The sequence below is a fragment of the Nicotiana attenuata genome, unplaced genomic scaffold, assembly GCF_001879085.1.
Source record: "Nicotiana attenuata strain UT unplaced genomic scaffold, NIATTr2, whole genome shotgun sequence".
Taxonomy (NCBI): Eukaryota; Viridiplantae; Streptophyta; class Magnoliopsida; order Solanales; family Solanaceae; genus Nicotiana; species Nicotiana attenuata.
Genome location: NW_017671861.1, coordinates 89,976 through 110,201, shown reverse-complemented (window position 1 = coordinate 110,201; position 20,226 = coordinate 89,976).

Genomic DNA, 20,226 nt, shown 5'->3' with positions numbered 1-20,226 from the left:
CCCGCTTTTGCGGACCAAGAGCCGCTTCTGCGGACACTAGGCTCTAGCCCAATTTTCGCTTCTGCGGACGGCCCACCGCTTCTGCGGTTCCGCTTTTGCGGATCTAGGGCCGCTTCTGCTTCACATCGAACCGCTTCTGCGGCTTCTTCCTCGCTTCTGCGGGGCCGCTTCTGCGGTCCCAAATCCGCAGAAGCGGAAATACCAGAAACAGCAGCTCCAGCCCTTCTTCAAACTCCAAATTCGATCCGTTAGCCACCCGGAATCCACCCGAGGCCCCCGGGACCCTAACCAAACATACCAACCAATCCCAAAACACATTACGGATTCACTCGAGGCCTCAAATCACATAAAACAACGCTAAAATCATGAATTGACCTCCAATCCAAACTCAATGAACTTGAAAAATTCAAACTTCTATTTCCGATGTTTAAACCTATCAAATCACGTCCGATTGACCTCAAATTTTGCGTACAAGTCATATTCGACATTACGGACCTACCCCAACTTTCGGAATTGGATTCCGACCCCGATATCAAAAAGTTCACCTCCGGTCAAATTTCTCAAAAACCTTCAAATTTCTATCTTTAGCCAAATGGCTCCAAAATGACCTAGGACCTCCGAATTCACTTCCGATCGCGCTCCCAACTCCAGAATCACCATACGGAGCTATTCACACACTCGGAATCCCAAACAGACATCGATAGCACTGAAATGCACTTCAAGCCAAACTTATGAAATTCTTCAAAAATGCTAACTTCCACAATAGGCGCCAAAACGCTCCCGGGTTATCCAAAACCCAAACCGGGCATACGCCCAAGTCCGAAATCATCATACGAACCTGCTGGAACCTTCAGATCCCGATTCCGAGGTCGTTTACTTAAAATTCCAATCCTAGTTCATTCTTTCAACTTTAGTCTTCCGAAATGAGAATTCTCTTTCCAAATCAACTCTGGACTTCCCGGAATTCAATTCCGACCACGTGCACAAGTCATAGTACCTGAAATGAAGCTGCTCACGGCCTCAGGCTGCTGAACGGAGTGCTAGAGCTCAAAACGACCGGTCGGGTCGCTACATTCTCTCCCACTTAAGCATACGTTCGTCCTCGAACGTGCTGAGAACTATACTGAAGTAGTCTGAAATCACTGTTTAACACCTCATGCACCTTCCCGTGCTACCACAACTCAGTTGAGCGCATTTGCTCGATCAATTCGGAAGATATTTCCTTTTATTCAAGTAGATAGGCCTTAGAGCCTAATTCCAACATCCGGAATTCTCTGTCAGGCCTGTTTCCAACATACGAGCACCGTATCAATCACCACACGCTGTACCCAAACATGNTGACTACTCCATAAGGAGCACATTACTGAAATGAACACAACTGACCTGACATAGAGCCCATATTCATATTTAAACCCATCCACCGACCTCAAGTCGATCCTGATCATATCAAACTAAGCTAAAACCTTTCAAAGGTCCATACTAATTTCCCTCTTCTCATAACACACAAGGACAACCATCATAACCGGAGTACTCATCCACAGTCCACAACTCAGTAACTGAGTGCCTTCCAGGCACATATTCTCAACTTATCGATCTCATCACAAATCTTCATACTCGGTTTAAGTTCTTCAATCAATCAAGTGACTACCTGCCACACTTGTACGATCTTCCTGTGGGACACACTCCCACAACCTACCATAACAAATAGTTGGGTCATACCTCCAAACCACCGACCGCACTAACGCTGAAAAACGATCAAGAATCATTAACCATGATACAAGCCCTTTTTACAAAACACCAACCTCAGGTGACGCTGAAGACAATACCAACTTACCTTAAACAACGAAACTCTTTTCCTGCTCATCTGAGCTCGTGACATCCTTGTCCATGCCGAGCTGCTACCTTGATCTTCACTGCAAATTCCATACCACTCACTGCGCTTAACAGGCCAATATACGATAGAACTCGTTTTTTCATCATAGCTTCGGAACTACTAATAGGTTAACACTTCATCATATGAAAACTTTTCACTTAACTCACTTCAGGAGATCCATAGTATCACACAGGTGAATTCTCACAATCGTAGAATATGCAAATCTCTAAGTAGCGATCTAAGCCACCATTGCCCTTCTGGAATCTGTTTCCACATAACAAGCCATAACAGTAGAATGCTTCTGAATAACATCCATTGCGGCGGCTGACAAGCCCGATACGTACCATCATAAATCACTTGCATAACTCGATCACGCTGAAGGAACTGATCCCTATCACCAATATGCCAAATTCAACTATGGCTAATCAACCTACCTTCTTCTAATTCATCCTTGGTTGCCTTAGAGATAATACTAACTCCATCCAACACATAACATACTCCATTTGCACCCATCTCGAATGACCTCGAATCACGAGACCATGCTGTCCCGAACCCCACGAACCACTTCATACCCTCCTTGCGCACATATTCGCACTCTCAACTGATATGCCCATTCTGCTAATCCTATTATGAATCCGAAATCTCTTCTCATTTTCCTCTCAAATTCTACACTGCACGTCAAAACATCATAGAACACTCGGTGCCTCTTCTCATAGGCTGCTGCAAAGCTTGATTCTTAACTGTACTTATAGGCTCGAAATCATTAGGCACCATACCTTACCTCTTTTTGAATCCATTAGGACCGTTACTGAGAGCCACCCGCTCTGACTTGGTCCCGAATATAATCAACTCCATAAATCTTATAACACATGAATACCCTCTCGACGAGGCACCCGGCGGAATTACTTCCTTTGAAACCTGCATTTATACAAGGCATAAATCCTGAATCTTTCCCCAAGTCTGAACATGAGCCAATAAGGCCAACCATAGCATGCATTTCGACAATTCACTAGCTCGAATTACCACTTATGTTCCTTTCCCGTAGCTGAAATAACCCATCAATATGCTAATCACTAGAAACCTCGCAAGTAATTAACCATGCAACCCCCTCATAGGCGGTGGGACTTTCCCACTTAGCTCGAAGCCACTATTACACAACTCTGGAATTTACCAGGATTCTTAATCTCCTATTGACATAATCCTTGCGCAATCCACTGCCAACATGCTCGACATCTCACTGTAGAAACGCCCCTTTTCATACTTAGAACCATCAAAAACATTTCGCGCGACTGATCCCTTCGCTGTATAACCAATAGAATGCTTCGCAGAAGCTCGCCAACCACGCGATCGCTAACCTACTCACAGGGATGAACTACCCGTAGAAATCAATCCCGACATCTTCCAGTGCTGCTACACGGGGTACAATCATTACGACATCAATACCCCATCCTGAGTCTGAGCTCACCTTCCAGATGCACAGGTCCATTTGCCCCTCGTGGACATCATTTAAATGTGCGGCAACGTCCTTCCAATTCAAAGTTATGTTGCATCCTTCTTCATTTAAGCGGCTCCTTTCCGTTATATTAAATCTCCGGCCGCACAAGAACACCTACTTCAAATTAGATCCGTAGGCTTCAATCGCCAGCCACTATAATCCCCAGATCACTCCAGACTTTCCTTAAGGTGCGCAACCATCCCACCACCAAGCCCATATGCAGCATCCGCCACTCTCCCACCTTGGGCAAACTCACTTCTTTAATCAGCTACCTGACCTTTGCTTCATACACCTGGCCTTTTAGAAGTTTAAAACTCCGTATGACACTTCACGCACGTATTTCTCATCTTTTGCTGCTCGGTTGTTGCCTTAATAAAATCTATCTTCATAGCACTTGAGTCCACAAATCGCTACTAACTTTAAACCTTTCTGAAGGTCATCCTTCTCGAACCGCCAACATTAGAAATACTGATCCAATCCTGAACCACCGCACCCTGCAATATCTGACAGTTGCATCTCCGATACTATTTCACAATATCTTGCCCCAAAAGCGAATTGTAGCAGATCATAACACCGACAAACTTAGTACGTTCAATCAGGACAATGACACTCCATCATAGGAGAAAGCTCCACCACGCTTGCAAATACCAAGTCTCATTACTTCCACCAGCCCATATCTGACCATCCTTAGTTCGCTTGCCTTCCCCCTGCCGGGAGAAAAATACTGAATCCCTTGATTAAGTACTGAGTAACCTCCTCTTCAAGGCATTCACTGCCCCGACACGTGGGCAACATCCTACCGTCATATCTACTGCAGAACAGTCATTCATAAGCATCATGGCAACTAGTGCCTAGCCTCAAGCCCTCAAAAGTACCGTTACTGAGCTGAAGCAATAAAAATATTCTTCCATAAAGCGACGATAATAATCCGATCAACTATACCGGGAGAAACATCCCGCACCACATCCGTAGTACCATCATGACTCTTCAATTCTCGATTTATAATAAGCGCTTTGCGTCGCGTAAGATTGAGTAGGAATAAATTAAAGGCATACGCCTCCAGGGATCAAATCGCACGATGAGGAATCAAGAAGGGAAGTACTCCTAACAGTCCTGCAGCCTCCCGAGGATAAGTACAGACGTCTCCGTACCGATCATCGAGACTCTACTAGACTTGCTCATGACTCGTGAGACCCTAGGAACCTAGTGCTCTGATACCATGTTGTCACGACCCAAAATCCACTAAGGGTCGTGATGGCCCCGGACACCGCTGTCAGGCAAGCCAACCAAATACTTAATTAAACTCCAATTTTAACAATTTTTAAAACCAAGATTTTTCTTTGAATTCCATAAGTAAAAGATAACTGCTTCAATTCGAATTAAATACTAGCTATCAATACAAATTATTTTAAAATCATCCCAGAACCCGATGTCATAAGTGCATGAGCATTTACTGATAAGGAAATAAAATACAGTACAACACCCGTCCGGAATACAGTGGACAGAAAGAAAATACATTTGCTGGAAGGGACTTTACTAGCTGCGGGCCGCCTTGAATAATGCAACTCACCTAGTCCCCGAATCATCCGTGCTGCTATGCCCAGTGGACCGCTAGAGATAAATATACCTGTGCAACAAAAATGTATAGAAGTGTAGTATGAGTACGAACAACGTGTACTCAATGAGTATCCCGTCTAATCTCGAAGAAGTAGAGACGAGATGGCCAACTTCGACAATTACTAGAGGTTATCTGACACTATACTAAAATGTGAGGAAATCATGGATTTATATAGTAGTCCAAATTCACGAAGCCAGAAAACAGATAAGCACCTTCAACAAATAATCAAGGATTTTCAAGGTTTACTCTTTATTATCTTATCAATTTATATCAAGCCACGAAGGGCACATTTCACATTTAAAATTCTCAAGCAACAATATAACATGCGCAAATCACATAGAGGCGACGGCCGGATCCAACAGAAATAATGTGCACTTACCGAGGGTCGACGGCGCGCCTATAGATGCATCTATTTAATCTGTCGAGGCGTTCGGCCCGCTCCATAAATAAACACATACCCTGCTTGCAAATTATGCATGCGACGCAGGTACACATAGAGATACATGCTCAATCAGTCAACTAAGAACTTATCGGGAATATTTATCCAAATAAAACAATTTCTCTTTTTAACAATTCAGGAAAAATGATGTTTAATCTCCTTTTAAATTCATTTACTAATCCAAGGTGATTTAAGCGATTCAAGTTATCAATAGGTTCATAAATAATCCAAGTATAATATGCTTTTGGGCCCTAACTACCCGGACAATGGCATATTAGTAGCTACGCACGGACTCTCGTCACCTCGTGCGTACGTAGCCCCCGCAAATAGGAGCACATAATCAATTATTTCACCTATGGGGATAATTCCCTCTTACAAGGTTAGAAAGGAGACTCACCTCGCTCCGAAGGTCCATGACGGGCATTCCACGCCCTTCCGAAGACTCTAGTTGATGCACCACGCTCCAAAACTAGCCAACGGTTACGCAAATCCATTAATATATGCCCAATTAATCATTACAATCTAATTTATAGAAATTCCTAACTCTGATTGAAAAGTTGCTCAAAACGCCCTTGGGCCCACGTGCCCGGAATCCAAAAATTTTCGAAGATAAAGATTACCCATGACCTTAGGAACTCAAATATATAATTTTCACTAAATTCCATACTCAAAATCGTAGTTAAATTCCAAGAATATAATTTCTAGGTCTTTCTACCAAAACCCCCAAATTTCAACCAATTTCATGCTCAAATCCTTACGTAATTGATGTATTTAACTTAAAATGGATGGGGATATCTTAACTTGACGTTGATGAAGAAAATCCCTCTCTTGAAGCTCCCCAAAAATCTCCCAAGCCATGAAAAATGGAAGAGAAATGACCAAAATCCGACTTTAAAACAACCCCTCTGCCTCCAACAATTTTCGCACCTTCAGTCCTTTGACCGTTTCTGCGGTTCTGCAGGTGCGGTCCAAATACCGCTTCTGCAGTTCCTCTCAAGCCTCCCCATTTTTGCTTCTGCGGCACGCCATCCGTAGATGCGGTCCTGCTTCTGCGGAACATTGACCGTATCTGCGGTCTTCTCCAGCTGCCCCTCTTCCGCTTCTGCGACTATCCTTCCGCAGATGCAGTCCCACTTCTGCAGAATCTTGCTGCGGTCCTCGAGCCTTGACCAACCTTCCGCTTCTGTGGCTTTCTTTCCACTTCTGCGGCTAACCCACCGCAGAAGCGAAAATACCAGCAACCAGATCCTTCAGCTGTCCAAAATTCCAAATTTCGATATGTTAATCACCCGGAATCCACCCGAGGCCCCCGGGACCTCAACCAAACCTACCAACCAATCCCAAAACACATTACGGACTTGCTCGAGGCCTCAAATTATATCAAACAAAGCTAAAACCATGAATTACACCCCGATTCAAGCTTTATGAACTTCGAAATTTCAAACTTCTACTTCCGATGTTTAAACCTATCAAATCACGTTCGATTGACCTCAAATTTTGCACAAAAGTCATGTTCGACATTACGGACCTACTGCAACTTCCGGAATCGGATTCCAACCCCGACATCAAAAAGTCCACTTCCGGTCAAACTTTTCAAAAACCTTCAAATTTCTATCTTCAGCCAAATGGCTCCAAAATGACCTACGGGCCTCCGAATTCACTTCCGATCGCGCTCCCAACTCCAGAATAACCATAAGGGGCTATTCACAGACTCGAAATCCCAAACGGACATCGATAACACTAAAATGTACTTCAAGCCAAACTTATGAGATTCTTCAAAAATGCTAACTTCCACAATAGGCGCCAAAACGCTCCCGGGTTATCCAAAACCCGAACCGGGCATACGCCCAAGTCCAAAATCATCATACGAACCTGTTGGAACCTTCAGATCCCGATTCCGAGGTCGTTTACTCAAAAATCCCATCCTAGTTCATTCTTCCAACTTTAAGCTTCCGAAATGAGAATTCTCTTTCCAAATCAACTCTGGACTTCCCGAAATTCAATTCCGACCACGCGTACAAGTCATAATGCCCGAAATGGAGCTGCTCATGGCCTCAGGCTGCTGAACGGAGCGCTAGAACTCAAAATGACCGGTCGGGTCGTTACAGTAATGCTGCCATGTGCCCCGGTGAGAAAAATTTGGCAATGAACTTATCCGCCAACTCATCCCAAGCGGTGATAGAATGGTTGGGAAGTCGCTCAAGCCAATCCAATGCCTTCCCTCTAAGTGAGAATGGGAAGAGCCTCAATCAAAGTGCATCCTTGGACACATTGGTTTGTTTGCTCCCCCAACAGGTATCCACGAAACCCTTGAGATGTTTGTAAGCATTCTGAGTGGGAGCACCCCTGAAGTACCCACGTTGCTCCAACAATGTCAGCATCACGTTGGTTATTTAAAAATTGCCCGCCCGGATCCGGGGTGGAACAATTGCACTCGCATAGCCTTGGTTGGGAAGAACTCTAGGAGCCATTCTTAGAGGTGGCGGAAGAGGGTCTAGAATGTTTTCATTTGCATTGGTCTGGCAGCCTCTACGTTGTTCTTGAGGTACAAAAGGCACCTCTACCTCTCCATTATCAACAACCTCCTCCCCCGCAATCACGTTTCCAAGAGGGTCATTAGCATTTAATGCCATTTTGTACCTGAAGTTGTGACACACACAAATTAGTAATAAAGAAGGAAAGAAGAACAATACACAAAACTATTTAGATAGATAGCCAAAACCGTTAGCTCCCCGGAAACGGCGCCAAAAAGTGATCGAAGCCAACCCTGCACTACTATTGAGTAGCGAGGGAGGTCGAAGCAGCTTTTACCCGATTAAGGTCGGGATCGATTTTCACAGGGAGCTAGATATTGGAGTTGGGTGTCTATCTAAAGTGGAGTTGTGTATTTGCTCCAAATTGCACTTCTACACATTTTTGGTTTTGATTATGATTCTAATTTTATAAAACTATAATGCTCAATTAAACTAAAATAAGCTAGGGTTAAACTATTGCGAGTTGTTCAAATGATTAAAAGGCACTAGGGTAGTGACTTTCGCCTAGGTGGTCAATTGACGGATTCTTGAGTCTAAAGCTAGATTGTCACATTTGGGGAGTATGATATAACCATTGCTCGATTCTACTCACTCTATACCTCTCGGTAGTTTGAGTGATTTTGCCCGAATTGACTTTCTCAAGACCAATTGGGTATGCAAATTTGCACAAGCAATTAAGGTTCAAGTCGGGTATTACTATCTCTAGGGTTAACCCTTTAATTGGGGCTAGCAATCTCTTGAGTACGCCCTAATTCCTTGTTGGACCAATTTCAGAGACTTAGGCTCTCTTTCTCAAGAAGAGCCGAAGTAAACTAAACACAAACTAGTATTTGCAACCACTAATTCAGCAATTAAACATGAAATTAGTCCAAATATCAAACGCCCATAGTCAATCAAGCCCTAAAAAACAAGACCCATCAATTACCCATACTAGGGTTGAGCCACAACCCTAGATGATAGGTCTAGCTACTCAAAATTAAAGAGAAAAAACAAATAAATAGATGAAGATAAACTCATAATAATTAATTACTAAATAGAACTTGAAGATTCAATGGTGAAATTAAGCTAAAATTACTCAAAATAGCAAAAGAAACGAAGTCACGAGCGCAGGTCTACGTACAAAACTATTTGCTTCCCTAAAAAATGGGAAAAGAATCTATTTATACTAGGCTGAAAATCTCGGACAAAAATACCCCTGCGGGGCTAGTGCGGACCGCACAAAATCAAGTGCGGCCGCACTGAGGCTCTTGAGTTAAATATCCAGCTCTCTGAACTTGAAGTCTAGTGCGGTCGCGATGGCTTCTAGTGCGGTCTGCATGAAATGGAGTGCGGACCGCATTGGGCTTCAATCTTTAATCTGGCAACTCCCTGAACCTTGGCTCTGCGGACCGCACTAAATCGAGTGCGGCCGCAGTGACTCCAATGCGGACCGCAGAAAATCCTCTGTGGTCGTATTGCCTTTTTGGCCTGAGATGCACACTCTCTGAACTTCACTTGTGCGGACCGCACAGAATGGTGTGCGGCCGCACTGGCCCTGTTTGACTAAGCTTTGCCTTGTTTTGGTACTTGTGCAAGTTTCACTCCTTTTTGAGGTGTTATTTAACACCTTGTCGCCTTGTTGATCAAACCTGCAATCAAGCACAACTTGTGAGCCTTTGGGACTATTTTGTACACATTTCTAATCAAAACCCAAGCATGAAGGAGTGTAAAATGCATCATAATTCCTAATTATCAATTGTGAACAAAGTTTATTAATTATGAGAACCAACAATTTAATCTTCTATGCATGAGCTAAGACTCCATACACTAAATTGTCTACTACATAACTAAAAGGACACACATGTAACAAATGATCTATTTAAAATAGTACTTTATTGAATTGAATAAATTAAATAAATAATTGTTCCATAAAGAATAAATATAATACTGTGTCTAAACCGCATGGTTAATAGTATATCCCAACAATCTCCCACTTAGACTTATAACTATGCGTCTACTACTCTAACACCCATTCCTTCTACATGCTTGTTAAAAATCTTCTGTGTTAAGCTCTTTGTAAACGGGTCTGCCAAATTGTCCTCTGACGCAATCTTCAACACTCTTGCATCACCTCTCTGAGTTATATCCCGAATTAAGTGATATTTACGCTCAATATGCTTATTCCTTTTATGGCTTCTTGGTTCCTTCGAGTTTGCAACTACACCACTATTGTCATAATAAAGTACAATTGGTGCTTGAACTGAAGGAACCACATTAAGTTCTTTCAAAAAGTTCCTGAGCCAAACAGCCTCTTTAGCTGCCTTAGATGCAGCCACATATTCGGCTTCCATGGTGGAATCAGCAACTCATGATTGCTTGATTCTCCTCCAACTTATGGCTCCACCTCCTAAGGTAAAAACATATCCTGAGGTAGATTTTCTAGAGTCTCTATCTGACTGGAAATCTGAATCAGTATAGCCAATGGATGCAAGATCACCTGAGTGATACACCAACATATAATCCCTAGTCCTCTTCAAGTACTTGATTATATGCTTAACAACAGTCCAGTGTTCTCGACCAGGGTTAGACTGAAATCTACTAACTATGTCAACAGCAATGCAGATGTCAGGTCTAGTACATAGCATAGCATACATAAGACTCCCTACAGCAGAAGCATAAGGGACCGCCTTCATCTTTTCAATCTCATCAGTCGTTTTGGGGGACTGATCTTTTGACAGAGAGATTCCATGTCTAAAGGGGAGAAACCCTTTCTTGGAATCTTGCATGCTAAACCTGGTGAGAATAGTATCAATATAAAGTGCTTGGGACAAGCCTAATATCCTTTGCTTGCGATCTCGCATAAGCTTGATCCCAAGGATATGTGCTACATGTCCCAAGTCTTTCATATCGAAACGTGAGGACAACCATTCTTTTACTGAATTCAACATGCTCACATTATTTCCTATGAGCAAAATATTATCTACGTACAAAACCAAAAATGTAACTTTATCTCCATTCCACTTCTTATAGACACAAGATTCATTTTCACATTGATCAAAACCGATGGTTTTAATCGATGCATCAAAACAAGTGTTCCATGCCCTAGAAGCTTGTTTCAATCCATAAATGGATTTCTTTAATTTACACAACATGTGCTCATTGCCACTTTTTATGAAACCAACTGGTTGTGCCATATAGATGCACTCATCAAGACTTCCATTTAGAAAAGCGATCTTGACATCCATTTTCCAGATCTCATAATCGTAATAAGCAGCAATGGATAAGAGAATCCTAATGGATTTAAGCATGGCTACCGGCGAAAAGGTTTCCTCATAATCGATCCCTTCTTTTTGAGTAACCCCTTTTGCAACCATCCTAGCTTTAAAAGTTTGCACTTTTCCATCCACTCCTCTCTTTTTCTTATAGATACATCTACAACCTATGGGTTTGACTCTAGTAGGTGGTTCTACAAGATCCCAGACTTGATTGGAGTACATGGACTCCATTTTAGATTTCATAGCATCAACCCATTTATCAGCATCTGTATCCTGTAGTGCTTCGTCGTAATTAATAGGTTCTGTATTAGGCTCTTCAGGGATTCTATCATAAGATTCTCCCAAGAGCGCAAACCGGAGAAGTTTTCTAATAATTCTCCCACTACGACTAGTCACTATAGGTGGAGGCTGATTTTGTTGTTGAATCACAACATCATTTCCTGGAACTGAAACCTCAATGTTATCCTCCACACCTTGCGGTGCTGGGATATCATTAAATTTTTCGTGGAGTGCAGGTTGCATAACAATTTTAGGTTGTTCAACAATCTGAGGTTGCTCAACAATCTGAGGTTGCTCAACATTACGCCTACTACTTTGGGGTAGTGAGATGTCAGGTAATTGCTCTTGTGGAATTTGTTGCCTATTGACATATCTCCCACTACGATAATGCAGTGGTATGTCAATACTGGCTTCCGGGATACGTTCTAGAGATGAGTCTTTAGTTACTCCATTATTTAATTCCTGTAAAACTAGTTTACTTCTAGGAATATGGTTCGTTAGATAGTCCTCTTCTAAAAATCTGGCATTTGTCATAACAATTACCTTCTTTTCTTTGGGACAACAAAACAAACCGCCTTTAGTTCCTTTTGGATATCCAATAAAAATGCATACTTCTGTCCTTGATTCCAATTTATCCGCTTTCCCTTTCAGCACATGTGCTGGACAACCCCAAATCCGAATATGCCGTAAACTTGGCTTGCGCCTAGTCCACAATTCTACTGGAGTTGAAGGTACTGACTTTGAAGGAACCAAATTTAGAATGTAGTTTGCTATTTCTAAAGCATATCCCCAAAAGGAAGAAGGCAAATCGAAATAACTTAACATTGATCTAACCATTTCCACAAGGGTCCTATTTCTTCTTTCTGCCACGCCATTTTGTTGTGGTGTTCCTGGGGCAGATAATTGAGATGTAATTCTATTATCTGATAAGTATTTTATGAATTCCGCAGAAAGGTATTCACCACCACGATCAGATCGCAATGTTTTGATATATTTATCATGTCGTTTCTCCGTTTCCGTCTTAAATTTTTTGAATTTCTCAAAGCATTCAGACTTACGTCGCAACAGATAAATATATCCATATTTTGAGTAATCATCTGTGGAAGTCACAAAATACTCAAAACCACCTCTTGCTTGTATATTCATAGGACAACACAAATCAGAGTGAATTAATTCTAGCTTATCACTGGCTCTATTTCCTTTTGAGGGGAAATGTCTCTTGGTCATTTTGCCTTCTAAACAGGATTCGCATGTTGGTAGTGACTCCACTTTCAATGAACTCAAAGGTCCATCAGAGACCAATCTCAAAATCCTATTTAGATTTATATGACCTAGACGTAAGTGCCACAAATAAGTTTGACTCAATGCAGAAATACGTTTTCTTTTATGTGGTAGATTAATGTTATTTAGTTCTTTTGGTTGTTGTAGCACATGAGGAAATATATCAAGAATAAAAAGGTCATGTACTCTAGTAGCAGTGTAGATAAAACGTTTATTAAACTTAATAATAGCAGAGTTATTAGCAAAATAAACCTTATAACCAACATCCATTATTTTCGAAACCGAAATCAAATTCCTTCTAATAGAAGGTACATAGAGAACATCTTTTAAAACTAGAACTCTATCACTACTACACGAAACTCTAATATCTCCTAAAGCTAAAGCTGGTGTTGGCTCGCCATTGGCTTGAAAAACGCAAACTTCATTCTCACTTAGCCGCCGCGTTTCCTGAAACCCCTGCAAAGTAGTGCAGATGTGATTAGTGCTCCCGAATCTACACATCAAAACATGGTAGAAACAGTCGCTAAACAAGTTTCAACGACATTTAAATTTGAATTACCTTGCTTATTCGACTTTGCCAGATAGGCAGGGCATTGCTTCTTGTGATGCCCAGGTTGCTTGCAATGATAGCACTTGCCTTTAGGCTTTTTCACACCAACCGCACCACCAGGTGCCAAAACCTTTTGAGCCTTCTTCTTTTTCTTATTTCCTTTCAACTTAGAAACCGAAGCTTTCTCAACATTGAGTGCCACAACTGGAGCTTGTTGTTTGATAATAGATTCTGCCGCTTGCAGCTCATTCAACAATTTCTCTAGTGAGAAATCCATTTTGTTCATATTATAGTTCAAGCGAAACTGTTGAAAACTGTCAGGCAGAGTCTGCAGGACCATCTCAACTTGAGACTCCTTATCAATCACAGCTCCAAGGACCTCCAGTTCATTCAGAAGACTCATCATCTTCAGAACATGGTCCCCGACCGATGATCCTTCAGCCATCTTGGTGTTCAAAAGGGCTTTCATGGCTGTCTGCTTAGCTGCACGATTTTGCTCACCAAACATCTCTTTGAGACTTTCGAGCATATCATAAGCAGACCACATAGACTGATGCTGATGTTGCAAAACATTCGCCATAGAGGCAAGAATGTAACATCACGCCATCTCATCAGCCTTAACCCATTTGTCATAGACCTTAACCTGATCATCAGTAGCATTTTCAGGTTTTTCTGGGCACTCCTCAGTGATTACAAATTTGTAACCTTCAGCAGTTAGGACAATATCAAGGTTCCTTTTTCAGTCAACATAATTCGGTCCTTCTAACTTGTTTTAGTTCAAAATGGAGGTAAGTGGGTTGAATGAAGACATGGTTAATCTGAGAGATATTCACATTAAATAGATCATTAGTTATGTATTTAGAATAATTAAATTCAAAACACCACATTACACATATAACCATGCTCATTGAACAGTTAGATTCGTTAGGGAAACTTAACTATTCATGCAAAATATATGAGTGATGTAAGATATTAACCCCATAAATTTAAACAGGACCAACTCAGATGGAGAGTAAACTATTAATTTAAGATAGGTAAATATCATTTTTATAAACTCTAGTTTCATTCAAACAACATGTAACTCAGTTGGAGAGTTAATACAAGTAATGAAATAACTAGAGTCAAAACTACAGTAATCATCTATAATGAATTTATCCGATGTGAAAGAAGACCTATGTCAACATATATATTCATTATATTACTGTAAAACATGATTGGAAACAATGGGAATTGAACCCTACCATCACAGATTTCTTTTAAATTTTTTTTTATTAAAAAAAATTTCCAGAAATAGAAAAATGGCCAAAAAACCCATCTAAACGACCCCGAATGCCCAAAAACCGACATACCTCATGGGCTTTAGCCGATGAGTATTGCTCACTGGGCCGTTTTCGATGAACCTACCAAATTTGAGGTCAATCGGAGTTCGACAGAATTTCAGAATTCTAAAATTTCTAGAATTCTGTTTTTGACGTTTTAAGAGTTTTAATTATTTTGACTTGTTCAAATCACATAATATACTGATGTATGTTAACACATGATTTCAGAACTCAAAATAATATATTTTTTATTTTTATTTAATGAAAATGTGTTTAGACAGAATCGTAAAAACAGTATGTTTTTCACTAGTCAAAAATGCCATGTTCATAATTCTGTATATTAATCCAAAATTACAGAACTAATATCATACAAAACAGTCAAGTTTTTATTAATATAACACTGTGATTATGGACAGAACGCAACTAAAATAGATTAATGGTATTAATTCATTGTTTATGCATATGTATATTAACCCATAATTACAGAACTAATAGCATTCAAAAAAATTACGTTTTTATCAAAAAAAAAATTGCTATTCATCAAAAAACGTAATTTAAACAGACTGTTATTTAAATATAACACCACTGTTTATACATGTGTATATTAATTCATAATTTTATAACTACAGAATTAAGATACTAATAAATACAATCACGTTTTTAACATAGAATAATCATCCCAAACATGTATCAATAAACAACATGTTTTAATATTACTCTATGCATGCTGTATTACATTATCTAGTTAGATGTAAGATGGCGTCTGATACCAATTGTGCGCAGCGGAAGCAAGCATACAATCCAGGCATCAAATACATGTAAACTAGACAACGCAATAATAACGAGATTAGAAGCACTAACCTCTTGAAGTAGTTGCACAAATCCTCCAAACAGCAAGAATCTAGGGCTGCAGTCTTCTACTATTTGCCTAGTAAAACCTTGGACAATTTTGCTTTTGGGTGGGCAAGAACAATACAACTAAAAGGTAAGTTATTAGGTGAAACTAGTCTTCCTTTAATAGACCCGAAATTATGCCACAATAGGGACTCAAAAACGTGTAGGATTCTGCAAGTAGAATCCTACTCTAACTCAAAAGGATAACTTTTCTCCCAAGCTACTTTTTACCCAAGTCTGTCCAGGTTTTTACTAGGTATAGCAGGGACTACAGAAATAATAAGAGGCTACTAATTATAGTATTAATTCGAAATTAGCATGAATTAATTCTTACTATAATTAATTGCAATTTATTCCCACTAAAAAACTACAATTGAACTCCTCAATATGAATTTTGAAAATTCATTAACACTTATTTTAACTCCCCGTGTTAGGATTTCAAATACCAGTTAATTAAATTAAATCACTAAAAATTTAATTCAATTAACTAATTAAATCCTTTATAATTCCGCATAATCTATTTCATGTGACGGATACAAAATCCATTCGCCGGGTTTTCACATGAAAACTTATAAGCTTACATAAAGGGGTATCATCAAACCCAAAACCGAGTCATGGATTCTATCAACTAATTATTATTCACAAATATTATTCGTTATTTTCCAATCTGTTAGGCATACACTAACTCTAAATAGAGTCGTACCTTTTGATAAATTAAAACAATAAACAAATTACATTGATCATAATAATTATATCAAGATTAGGAGTATAAGCTCATTTAATGAATTAGAGAAAATATTTTATATATTCAGTACAAAAATATCTTTTTTCTACTTGGTCCGTTCAATATATACTGAGTATACTAGCACAAGAAGTTGGAGTAAAACTACTCCCATAATCAAGACAAATTATACGATAATCTTGTGCTACAATCATCACGATATTTTGTCCAACAATATCTTTAATTGTGAACATAGTTTATTGATTATGAGAACCAACAATTTAATCTTCTGTGCATGAGCTAAGACTCCATACACTAAATTGTCCGCTACATAACTAAAAGGACACACATGTAACAAATAATCTATTTAAAATAGTACTTTATTGAATTGAATAAATTAAATAAATAATTGTTCCATAAATAATAAAATATAATACTGTGTCTAAACCGCATGGTTAATAGTATATCCCAACAATTTGTACATCACGACCAAAGAAATTTTCAACTGAGCTTTTTTACACTCACCAATCAGATAAAGGCAAAAACATGAAGAGTCTAATTTCCAAACATTCTTTTCAATTTTAAATTTAAACAATAATCTTTTCTAGTTTCAACTTCAATCAAATATCATTCCAAACGCCTATTTAAGAATTTCCAACTATACGCGGATTGTTTAACTATACACGGAATGTTCATCCGTAATCAATGGAAACCTAAGAATTTCCCCTACACGCATGTAAATTGTAATTGTCTCCTCTCCACGAATTCACTTGGAACTTATTCAAACCTTAAAACTTAACCATCACATCAAGCCTATATATATAAAATTCTCATCGCATATATTAATTAATTGCAATTAAATGATAATAATAATTGCATAACTTGTGTCACAACATAATTACAAAGGCCAAAGACTAGTCACACAGCACGCGAGATGGCGTCCCACCAGGGCGCCATCGCTGTGCTCTTTGTAGCCATTGTAGCTGTATTTGAAGCTTCAAATATTTTTGTGGTAAAAGGAGAAAGTGAATATTGGAGATGTTACATGAACGTCCTCAAAATTTATGGGCAAAGATGATCTAACACCAATAAAAGTAACGCCCCGTTTATCACCACCAAGTGCAAAACTACCTATTTTTATACCGATACCGACACAATATACGTTCAAATTCAAGACACACCACGAATTTGTTCTCATAAAACATAGCCAAAAACAAGTCTAGCTCCCTCAAAACTAAATTCAATCTCTCACGGAAAAACAAATTTTCCAAGATATATAAGTTTTTTTGTATTTCCTGCATGCAATTCATTATGTAATACTTCCATCATTTGGTTAATTTATCTACATGTTAGTTGACAAGAAAAAGGAGAAAAAAAAAGACAAGAAAAAGTTTTTGCGTAGTCAACTATAATGGAGAATAATATTTTTATTAACACTTCTGTTTTGGAATTGTCTGTCTTTCTTTTCCACAAATATTTTTAAATGTGTTTTGCATGTATTTAACGGAGGTTTTGATGGGGTGTGGACGTAACTAAAGCAGGTTTTTTAATCAGAGAAATACTAAAGCAAATAATATAATAATCTTGGTTTGGATGATTTATGATGACCATTTTGGTTAGCTATGTTTAATTCTTGTGATGATCTTTAATTTAGGACATATGCTTATTGCTGCCTCTGCTCCCAATTTTCCTTCTTTTACAATGATGATGACTAGCGTAGCAGAAACTGAGGAAGAGCTAGGATTTCAACTTTATGGGTCTGAATAATTGACGATTTTAAGAGCTACTACTGAGCTCAACTATTGTATGCTTTCTATTGTGTGAAGAAGGTCCTTTGAATCTTATATTTTGTTAATTATGAATATATGATGCAGTGGGAGGGGCTCAAGAGCTCTTTTGAAGAAGCTAAAAGGAGGAGAACTTGTCCATGATGCAAGTTATTGCAGTGCTGTGTAGTTAGAGGGTCCAGAGGCAAGCATTTACCTACTCTTTCTTGCCAAGCTTTACTTGATACTTGTTCTAACTTATTTTCGTTTGGTCACTGGATTACTTTGAGACCAACGTCATCTGATTAAATGAACATTTGTATTACTAATTATAAAAAAATAAATAGACATTTGTGTTTATTTTCTATCAATTATCTACCCAAACCTTGCAATTATGAGCCCAGAAAAAAGAAACAGTAGCAAGGAAATAGTGGTCTTCTGCTAGCTAGAGATTGTGCTTATAATGTGGTCATTCACATATTCTTCCAGGATTTGTTGTTGTCAATCCTAGAAACTGTGCTTGTGCCTTCTCCATGTTCACATTGTGAAGATGCTCGTTCTGACATACTCTCTGGTACTGTCAACGGTAGTGCCGAGGTGGGTGGTCCATCTTAGTATTTCGTTTAGAGTGGTATTTCCTCCAAAATTTGCTTGCTTGATATTTCTGTTTCTTTGGCAGCTCCATCATGTAGGAGCCGTCTTTTCTCAGACAATTGCTCATGTAACCTATATGTGGCAACCGCAGCAGTGTAGGAATGCCGATACAAAGGTTGATCATGCCAATATATGTGATGAACAAGAAAAAGTTGATGGGCATTCTTCTTGATGTTTTATACTTCAATGCCACACAAGAGGAGGGGTGATTTGTGTTGACCAATTTTCGCTTAAGTTGTTTATGGAAGGACCTGGTTCTTCTAAGTGTTCCTTAACCTACTATTGCAGAAATAGTAAATGCGGATAGTAAAGAACACAAGTATTTTACGTGAAAAACACCTGGCTCAAAAGGTGAAAATACCACGACCTACTTTCCAGTAGGATTTTTCCAAACTCTCCACTAAAATCACTGAGCCAAAAACTGCATTTACAAAAACTCTTTTGTAAAACTAGGACTAACTCTAATCTCGTTGTAGCACACAACCTCAACTGTTGCGACAACTTCAAGTTAACTCTAACTTGAAAACTCTGAGTACCTAATACAATTGCTTCTAGATAAAGCTGAAAGGTACAATATGAAACCACCTACGACAATTGAACTAGAATAAAAGACAGACACTTGGAACTGGTTCTTCTATCTAGTTCAAGTAGCTTTTGGTTTGCACGCTTGAATTACACACGAACTGCTTGCAAAATTGCCTTGCTATTTTGCTCTCAATTCACATTTACTTCTTGCTTATGTGTGTTACCTGTAAAAGAGAACAACACTGATATTTATAGAGTTAGTAAATAGAGATTGACTACAATTCTGATGCTACTCTTCCTTGGTGGAAGAGTTCTAGTTGATCTCAACCTCTAACTCCTTCCCTTTCTTAAACTGTGTTCTCTTTGAGTAAGGAGTCCTTCTCCTTATCCAATATGCAACCTTTTCGATCAGGATCAGGAGATGTTACTTCTTTCAAGTTAGGTTTATCTCCTTTACGTGCATCTCACATGCTTAAGTCTATCCGTATCTGTGCTCTACTAGGATGGACCTGGTTCATGTCTGAGTTCCTTTGTCAGTCTTCGAAACTAACCTTTACTTGGGCCAACAAATTCCCCCTTTTTGATGATGACAAACTCTGTGCTTTTCATACACTTAGGCCCTGCCAAAACTCAGCTCAACATCAATGCAACGTTAGAAATTTTTCTCACTTATCATCAAGGACCAGGTTCATTAGGTTATAAACATCACTATTCAGAATATAAAGCACAATATCTTTTCCCCCTTTTGGCATTATCGAAAAGTTGCATAAACAAAGTGTGATTCCCAGATTTTAAAAATTACTCATGGCCACTGGGCCAACTGCAAATGCATTCATGGATTAATCATCAGTAATCAACTAGACATTCAAACTATCAAGGAAAAGAAACAGTTAACAAGAGCAAAAGCAGCAACTTCATTGATTAAAAATATTATTCTGCCACAATCCACAAAAAGAAATAAAAACAGTCAAAACATGAGCAACAAAAAGAAAAATCCCTAATCTGGGTCACTGAAAGGTCTAGG